A 7,419-nucleotide genomic window follows, 5' to 3' on the forward strand; every position below is an offset into this window, starting at 1 on the left:
AAGCATTTGACAAAATTTAACACTCCTTTATGATAAAGGTCTTGGAGAGGTTAGGGATTCAAAGATCATATCTAAATATAATAAAAGCAATATACAGCAAACCAACAGCTAATGTCAAATTAAATGGAGAGAAACTCAAAGCCATCCCACCAAAATCAGGAACAAGACAAGGCTGTTCACTCTCCCCATACCTCTTCAATATAGTGATTGAAGTTCTAGCAATAGCAATAAGATAACATAAGGAGATCAAGGGGATTCGAATTGGAAAGGAAGAAGTCAAACTTTCGTTTGACTAAGAGACCTGTCTTAGACAAGGTAGGTGAAAAGTGACACCCAAGACTTTGACTCACATATGCACACTCTGGCATGTCAAGTATGGTCTCTCTCATACACTCACACACAAAACATCCAGATAACCAAAAAAAAAGGAGAGGAATGGCAAGAGGTACCAACAAAAATCATGAACAACATTAGTGATTAGGGAGATACAAAATAATAGCACAAGTAATGAGAGTGGTAAATATTGAGAAGAACAATTGAGCCAAGCAAGTGTTGGTGAGCATCTGAGGGACTAAGTCATAAGGACAGGATACAGTATGTCACTGTGCAAGATAAACATGCATGTAGTCTTTGACCAGAGTGCCGTGTTCATTGGTTTACATATGTGACAGCTTGAATGCTTTCTAAGGAAAGCTTGTCAGCCTTAAAAAGACCAAGGGGCCTCTCTGTAGGAGGAGGGCTTGCTTTTTGTCCCAGTTGCCTGGCTAGCTTAGACCTGAAATAATCACACAGTAACTGTATTAATTGAATCACTGCTTGGCCCATTAGTGATGGGCAGAGATATTGGGTGCTTAAAAGAAATCTCACACTGGCTCAGAACTGAGAGATAAACAGTTATTTATTTAAGGGGAAAACTTACAAATCAGAATCCTCTGCTTTAAGGATGGATGGAGATCAGATCCAAAGCAAGCTGAACAAGCAAACGGGAACCAGGGGGATGAGAGCAGGGGCCGGACATGCTTTTGCATCCGGGTAAAAAGTCTATGAGGCCATGCCCCAGTAGGCAGGAAGTTAGTAGTTATAAATCTTCCCACAGCACATTAGCTGTAGCTTCTATTGGCTAACTCTTTTTTTATTTATTTAATTTTTAATTAATTAATTAATTAAGGATTTCTGTCTCTTCCCTGCCACCACCTCCCATTTCCCTCCCCCTCCCCCTCCCCCTTGTGAGTCCAAAGAGCAATCAGGGTTCCTGCCCGATGGGAAGTCTAAGGACCACCCACCTCCATCCTGGTCTAGTAAGGTGAGCATCCAAACTATCTAGGCTCCCACAAAGCCAGTACGTGCAGTAGGATCAAAAACCCATTGCCATTGTTCTTGAGTTCTCAATAGTCATCATTGTCTGATATGTTCAGCGAGTCCAGTTTTATCCCAGGCTTTTTCAGACCCAGTCCATCTGGCCTTGGTGAGTTCCCAATAGAACATCCCCATTGTCTCAGTGCGTGGGTGCAACCCTCGCGGTACTGAGTTCCTTGCTCGTGCTCTCTCTCCTTCTGCTCCTGATTTGGACCTTGAGATTTCTGTCCGGTGCTCCAATGTGGGTCTCGGTCTCTGTCTCCTTTCCTTGCCTGATGAAGGTTAATCTTCAGGAGGATGCCTATATGTTATTCTTTGGGTTCTCCTTATTATTTAGCTTCTCTAGGATCACTAATTATAGGCTCAATGTCCTTTATTTATGGCTAGAATCCAAATATGAGTGAGTACACCTCATGTTCCTCTTTTTGGGTCTGGCTTACCTCACTCAGGTTGGTGTTTTCTATTTCCATCCATTTGCATGCAAAACTTAAGAAGTCCTTGTTTTTTACTACTGAGTAGTACTCTCATATGTATATATTCCATACTTTCTTCATCCATTCTTCCATTGAAGGGCATCTAGGTTGTTTCCAGGTTCTGGCTATTACAAACAATGCTGCTATGAACATAGTTGAGCATATACTTTTGTTGTATGATAGGGCATCTCTTGGATGTATTCCCAAGAGTGGTATTGCTGGGTCCAGGGGTAGGTTGATCCCGAATATCCTGAGAAACCGAAACACTGCTTTCCAAAGTGGTTGCACAAGATTGCATTCCCACCAGAAATGGATGAGGGTACCCCTTTCTCCACAGCCTCTCCAGCAAAGGCTATCATTGGTGTTTTTTATTTTAGCCATTGTGACAGGTGTAAGATGGTATCTCAAAGTTGTCTTGATTTGCATTTCCCTGATCACTAAGGAAGTTGAGCATGACCTTAAGTGTCTTTTGGCCATTTGAACTTCTTCTGTTGAGAATTCTCTGTTCAGCTCAGTGCCCCATTTTATAATTGGGTTGATTAGCCTTTTACGGTCTAGTTTCTTGAGTTCTTTATATATTTTGGAGATCAGACCTTTGTCAGTTGCGGGGTTGGTGAAGATCTTCTCCCAGTCAGTGGGTTGCCTTTTTGTCTTAGTGACAGTGTCCTTTGCTTTACAGAAGCTTCTCAGTCTCAGGAGGTCCCATTTATTCAATGAGGCCCTTAATGTCTGTGCTGCTGCGGTTATACGTAGGAAGTGGTTTCCTGTGCCTATGTGCTGTAGAGTACTTCCCACTTTCTCTTCTATCAGGTTCAGTGTGTTTAGAATGATATTGAGGTCTTTAATCCATTTGGACTTGAGTTTTGTGCATGGTGATAGATATGGATCTATTTTCATTCTTCTACAGGTTGACATCCAGTTGTGCAAGCACCATTTGTTTAAGATGCTTTCTTTCTTTTATTGTATACTTTTAGCTCCTTTATTGAAAATGAGGTGTTCATAGGTTTGTGGGTTAAAGCCAGGGTCTTCTATACGATTCCATTGGTCAACTTCTCTGTTTTTATGCCAGTAACACACTGTTTTCATTACTGTAGCTCTGTAATAGAGTTTGAAGTCAGGGATGGTAATGCCTCCAGAAGACCCTTTATTGTATAGGATTGTTTTGGCTATCCTTGGTTTTTTGTTTTTCCATATAAAGTTGATTATTGTCCTCTCCAGATCTGTGAAGAATTTTGATGTGATCTCTTGATGGGTATTGCATTGAATCTATAAATTGCCTTTGGTAGAATTGCCATGTTGATCCTCCCAATCCAAGAGCAAGGGAGGTCCTTCCATTTTCTGGTATCCTCTTCAATTTCTTTCTTCAATGCCTTAAAGTTTTTGTCAAATAGATCTTTCACTTCCTTTGTTGGAGTTACCCCAAGATATTTTATGCTGTTTGTGGCTATCGTGAAATGTGAAGCTTCTCAGATTTCCCTCTCTGCTTCCATATCCTTTGTGTATAAGAGGGCGACTGATTTTTTGGAGTTGATCTTGTATCCTGCCACATTACTAAAGGTGTTTATCAGCTGTAAAAGTTCTTTGGTGGATTTTTGGGGGTAGCTTATGTACACTATCATATCTTCTGCAAATAACGAAAGTTTAACTTCTTCCTTTCCTATTTGAATCCCCTTGATCCCATTATGTTTTTTTAAAATATTTTTTTATTTACTTAATATGTATACAGTGTTCTGTCTGTGTTTATGCCTGCAGGCCAGAAGAGGGCACCACACCTCATTACAGAAACACACAAACTCTATTACGAAAAAAGTGACTGGAGTTAACAACCACTGGTCATTAATATCACTTAATGTCAGTGGGCTCCACTCACCTATAAAAAGGCACAGGCTAAGAGATTGGATACGAAAACAGGATCCAACATTCTGCTGTTTACAGGAAACACACCTCAAGCACAAAGTCAGGCACCTACTCAGAGTAAAGGGCTGGGAAAAGGCTTCTCAAGCAAATGGGCCTAAGAAACAAGCAGGTGTGGCCATTCTAATTTCTAACAAAGTTGACTTCAAACTTAAATCAATCAGAAGAGATGGAGAGGGACATTTTATACTCATAACAGGAACAATTCATCAGGAGGCAGTCTCAATCCTGAATATCTATGCCCCTAATATAAAAGCACTTACTTACGTAAAAGAAACATTACTAAACTCAAGGCAGCCATCAAACAACACGCACTAATAGTAGGAGAATTCAACACTCCTCTCTCACCAATGGACAGGTCAATCAGACAGAAACCTAACAGAGAAATTAGAGAATTAATGGAGGTAATGAAGCAAATGGACTTAACAGACATCTATAGAATATTCCACCCAAAGAGGAAAGAATATACCTTCTTCTCTGCAGCTCATGGAACCTTCTCAAAAATTGACCGCATACTCGGTAACAAAGCTAACTTACACAGTTACAAAAAAATATTACTAACCACCTGTGTCTTATCAGATCATCATGGATTAAAGTTAGAATTCAACAACAATGCTACCCCCAGAAAGCCTACAAACTCATGGAAACTGAACAGCAATTACTGAACCATACCTGGATTAGGGAAGAAATAAAGAAAGAAATTAAAGTCTTCCTGGAATTCAATGAAAATAAAGAAACAACATACTCGAACTTATGGGACACTATGAAAGCAGTCCTAAGAGGAAAGTTCATAGCACTAAGTGCCCACTTAAAGAAAACAGAGAAAGCACATATTGGAGACTTAACAGCCCACCTGAAAGCTCTTGAAAAAAAAGAAGCAGACTCACCTAGGAGGAGTAGAAGACTGGAAATAATCAAACTGAGGGCTGAAATCAACAAAATAGAAACACAGAAAACAATCCAAAAAATCAATGAAACAAAAAGCTGGTTCCTGGAGAAAATCAACAAGATTGATAAACCCCTATCCGAAGTAATCAAACGGCAGAGAGAGAATATGCAAATTAATAAGATCAGAAATGAAAAGTGGGACATAACCACAGACACAGAGGAAATTCAGAGAATCATTAGATCTTACTACAAAAGCCTGTATGCCACAAAACTGGAAAATGTAATGGACACTTTTTTAGATAAATACCATATACCAAAGTTAAACCAGGACCAGGAGAACAATTTAAATAAACATGTTAGTCGTGACGAATTAGAAGCTGTTCCACTTCTTGGAGCACCTCTTTGACCCTATCCATCTCTGAGCTCATATTTCACAGGGTTAGTCCTCATGCCAGAAATGTGCCCAGGCCAATCCAAAGGGGACTCTCCATATAAATCAGTCTCTGCATCATCTTCATGGACATCAACTGGGTGAAGATTGGCAGGTTGATTTCACCAATATGCCTACTCATAAAAAACTCTGTTATCTCCTAATGCTTGTGGACACTTTTACAGGGTGGATAGAAACATTTCTGGCCTCCAGAGAAACAGTAGATGTGGTGGTTCAGATACTCCTGGGGCACATCATCCCTCAGTTTTGTGTCCCAAGAACCATCCAGACAGACAATGGATTCACTTCCCGGGTCATGGAGCTTGTGTCAGAAACTCTCAAAATCTCTTGGAAATTCCACATCCCCTACCATCCACAGTCCTCGGGAAAGGTGGAGAAGGCCTCATCAAACAATAGCTAGTCAAGCTCTTCATTGATCTCAGGTTATCTTGGCCCTTCCTTTTCCCTATTGCCCTTACTCATCTCAGGGCCACCCGACATTTCCCTATGGGTCTGAGCCCTTTCAAACTCCTTTATGGCAGGCCCTTTCTCCTTAACCATTGACCTTCCAGCCAAAACTCCTCCACTGGTGGAGTATCTACCCAGCCTCTCCCTTCTGAGGTCCCTTCTCCATTCACATGCTCACAGTTGTCTCCCTGCCCCCACACCAGTGGACCTTAATGTCCCTGAACCTGCCCCACTCTCCCCAGGGGACAGAGTACTCCTAAAACAGCTAGCTTCCAGGTCTCTCAAACCTTGATGTAAAGGATCTCACATGGTAATTGTAATGTTCTGTCTCTTTAAGAGACAAGACACACCTACTCCCTTCCTGTTTGCAGCCTTAGCCTCTCTCTCTTCCCGTTTCTTTCTCAGAGAGGCAGGTCCCATCTCTCCTCTTTCTCCTTCTTCCTCTCTCTCTCTCTCTCTCTCTCTCTCTCTCTCTCTCTCTCTCTATCTCTCTCTCCCTCTTCTCCCTTTTCCCTTCTCCTCCAAAACCCACCTAATAAATGTCCAACTTCACTCTGCATGGTGTGCCTATCTGTCTGTTTCTCACCTACTCACTGCCCACATGACTCACCACAGGGGACGCCCAGGGGACCAGCCACCTTTGGAGACCCATGTGGTCTCATGCCCCAGCCTTGTCCGGGCCTGGCTGCTCTTGGGACTGACTTCCCTCTGCCTGCCAGGGATCCTGTAGCAAGTTTTAATAATCATTACATTGGTGCCAAGACTTGAGAGGCTTTCCTGCCCCAGTTCCTCTCCAGGGGTCGGGATTCTGAACCAGGTATTTTCTCCACAACAACCATGTGTTCCATATGCCTGAGCATGATTGGTGAGTTTCTCCCATTCTGCTATGGTTGCTTCCTTAGCTAAAATTGTGTTTGGGGGTCAGTCTGCCCATGCTAGCACTGTACACTCTGTGCAGTGCATTTGACTGGGCCCTGGGGCCCTCAGATTCTTCTTTCTCTTTTTTTTCCATTTCTTTTCTTTCCTTTTTTCCTCCATAAAAGGCTGCTCTGAGCAGCCCCTGGCCCCTATGGCTGCCAAGTCATGACCAATCCAGCCAGACCTTACTTTCCCACTCATGGCCTGGGGGCAACTTCCCCCTCTCCCATGGGTCTTGCGAAGGTCACCTGCTGATTCACACCCTGCCCTCAGTCAAGAGACATCTCACTCTGCACCTTGTGGTGTTTTGCGGGTCTTCACAATTTTGGCTGTGGGTAGCAGCCATCCATATCTGTCCCCCGGCTCTTTTCAATTCCAGCCGTGGCATGGTGCAGCTTTTTCAGTTCTAACCTTCTGCTCCCCTCTGCGGCTTGTGGTATGGTGGCTCAGTGACAAGGCAGATCACACCTCTAGGTCTCTCTTATTAAGCTTAAAATTCCTGCACTTCAAAAATTGTGGCTTTTCCATACAACATGTGACTGCTGCCATTTTGACTGGAGTCAGGTGACTTTGCCACCATCCTGGCTGAGAACCAGGTCAGGTGACCAAGTTCCTCCATCTTTACTGAGGTATTCCCTGCCTGGTTTCCCAGTGTGACTTTGCTGCCATCTTGGCTGAGAGTCAGGTCAGGTGACCAGGTTCTCCCATCTTTATTGAAGTATACCCTGCCTTGTACCCCGGTTTACTTATGTTTTTGTCACTAAGTCCCTCTTGTTGACTCTGTTGCATGTGTGTTTTCTGCATTGCCATGCCTTTGGTAGGGCCCACCAAGAGCATCCACTTTGCCCAATTCCTGTTCACTCTCTGTTTATGTGTTCATACGTGTAACTTAAATGCACCTATGCTTAATGGTATAATTGTTTATTGCATCTCATTTCAGACTACAAAAACAGAAAGTCTCATGTTTTAAAC

This window comes from Microtus pennsylvanicus, chromosome 1 (assembly GCF_037038515.1).
Source record: "Microtus pennsylvanicus isolate mMicPen1 chromosome 1, mMicPen1.hap1, whole genome shotgun sequence".
Lineage (NCBI taxonomy): Eukaryota > Metazoa > Chordata > Mammalia > Rodentia > Cricetidae > Microtus > Microtus pennsylvanicus.